At 35.1% G+C, this 2,551-nt stretch overlaps 1 non-coding gene across 1 annotated transcript; it reads right to left on the bottom strand.

The window, feature by feature from the left end:
• Positions 1 to 2,043: 2,043 nt before the first annotated feature.
• On the bottom strand, positions 2,044 to 2,150 carry LOC121216441 (small nucleolar RNA R71). The gene has a single exon (XR_005912624.1). It is a non-coding gene; the product is annotated as a small nucleolar RNA R71 (small nucleolar RNA).
• Between the last annotated feature and the right edge of the window lie 401 nt (positions 2,151 to 2,551).

The raw sequence follows: 2,551 nt of genomic DNA, 5'->3' as shown, positions 1-2,551 counted from the left end.
GGCAAACAGAGATGGAGGAAAGTATTTCATTAAGAAATGTTCAACCAACTCTTGCCATGCAGTTATGGAACTTGACGATAGGGACTTCAACCAGGCCCATGCTCTATCTCTTAAGGAGTATGGAAATAATCTCAGTCTCAAGGCGTCCTAGGTCACTCCGACTAGTTTCAATGAGTCACTCACCTCCATGAATAGCCGAAGATGAAGATGTGGATCTTTAGTAGGAATCCCACTAAATTGACCCATATTTTGCAACATTTGGAACATGACCAACTTCAGCTTGAATTGTTGTGCCTCGATTTCGGGTCTCCTAATACTTGAATTGAGCTCGTTGAATAGATGAATGGCGTATTATCGAATGGCACAATTTCTATCATCGACAACAATGATCGGATTGTGAGTATTATAAGCGAATGTTCCTCTTGGATTTTGGTTTTTATTTTCGAAATTCAGCTTTTCGGTCCTTCTTTGGTTCGCTTTTCTTCTCTTTTTGTCTGAAAGTCCTTTCAATTTCAGGGTCTACGGGAAGTAAGTCAATAATTTGATCAATACACATAAACACCTAAAACAAACACACATAAAAATGGAATTAAAATTTAACAAATAAAAATATACCAAAATGCAAAATTAATAATTTCACAAATAATGTCTTTTACAATAGTCCCCGGCAACGGTGCCAAAAACTTGGAATGATGGAAATATACAACTGTACACAATTACAACAAGTAATAACGTGACAAGTAAATGTCGAGTTATCGTACCCGCAGGGACTATGAAAAGAATTATTTATGAATGCAATTAAAAACACTTTGGTGAAGAAAAATATTTTGATTTTGAGGAAGTGATTAAAAACTAAAATTTAATTAAGTAAAATAAAATAAAAATAAAAGTTCCAATGCACTATTTCAAAAGATGATTTTAATCAAATGGCAGAATTGGCATTGGAAAATGTTCAAGAGATTGGTTAATTTCATAAGTATGTATGTGCACTAGTTAAAAAGTTATCGAGTTGCCATGAAATTATTCGTAACAACATGAGCATGATTTTGGTAATTCTAAGTTACAGAATGTGATTGATCCAACACATTTATGTCATCTTGATTTAAACACTCTTTTTTGAGATCGTGCATTGAAATTTTCACTTTTAATTTTTCCTTAGTTAATTACTTAATTAAGTTTTAGTTTTTCAAATCACTTCCTCAAAATCAAAATATTTTCAATCACCAAAGTGTTTGATTTACATTTCATAAATATTTTTCTTTCACAATCCATGTGGGCACGACAACTCGACATTTACTTGTCACTTTATCACTTGTTAACAATTGTGTGCACTTGCACATTTCCGTCATTTCAAGTTTTTGGTGCCGCTGTTGGGGACTGTTTTAAAAGACACTATTTGTTAAATTATTAATTATGCATTTTGGTTTATTTTTCTGTTTAAATTTAATTCTTCTGATTGCTTCAGTTGTTTATGAATATTGATAGAATTATTGGTTTATGAATATTGATAGAATTATTGAATTACTCCCCGTAGACCCTGAGATTAAAAGGACTTTTCTACAAAGAAGAAGACAAGTAGTTTAGAAAAGGCCCAAAGAGATGAACTTTGAACATCCGAATCAAGGAAACGGAACAAATCATGCTCAAAATTCTATCGTTATTGCTAATGATAGGGATAGAGCTCTGAGACAATATGTCATGCCAGTGTTTCATGAGCTTTATACAGGTATTAGGAGACCTGAAATCGAGGCACAACAATTCAAGCTGAAGCCAGTCATGTTCCAGATGCTTCATATAGTGAGTCAATTCAGTGGAATGCATACCAAAGATCCTCACCTTCACTTAAGATTGTTTATGGAGGTGAGCAATTCTTTCAAATTAGTCGAAGTACCCGAATATGCATTACGATTAAAGTTGTTCCCATATTCACTAAGGGACAGAGCTCGAGCCTGGTTGAACTCATTGCCACCAAATTTCATTACCACATGGCAAGAGATAGCAAAACAATTCCTTATGAAGTACTTCCCACCTAGCAAGAATGTTAAGTTAAGGAACGAGATCACTACCTTCCAACAGATGGATGACGAGTCCTTGTATGAGGCATGGGAATGGTTTAAAGAACTATTATGAAGATGCCCGCATCATGGAATCCCACATTGCATCCAATTAGATATGTCTTATAACGATCTCAATGCTCACATGAGGATGGTAGTGGACTCTTATGCTAATGGTGCTCTCCTTTCTAAGTCTTCTAACAAGGCTTAAGAAATTATCAAGAGGATTTCCAGTAACAATTATCAATGGCCAAGCAATCGAGTAACATCAGGAAGACGAGCCACTGGAGTACATGAAGTTGACGCTCTCACTTCACTTGCATCTCAGGTATCTTCGATATCCTCAATGCTTAAAAACTTTACTACTAATGGGTTTAATAATTTTGTAGCTCTGCCACCAAATCAATTTGAAAATGTAGCATGTGTTTATTCTGGGGAAGGGCACTAGTTCGAAGAATGCCACCAAACCCAAAATCTGTGTATTACATGGGTAACCA

This window comes from Gossypium hirsutum, chromosome D04, assembly GCF_007990345.1.
Source record: "Gossypium hirsutum isolate 1008001.06 chromosome D04, Gossypium_hirsutum_v2.1, whole genome shotgun sequence".
Taxonomy (NCBI): Eukaryota; Viridiplantae; Streptophyta; class Magnoliopsida; order Malvales; family Malvaceae; genus Gossypium; species Gossypium hirsutum.
The sequence above is the reverse complement of the archived record's forward strand: the minus strand, read 5'-3'. Positions and strand labels throughout refer to the sequence as shown.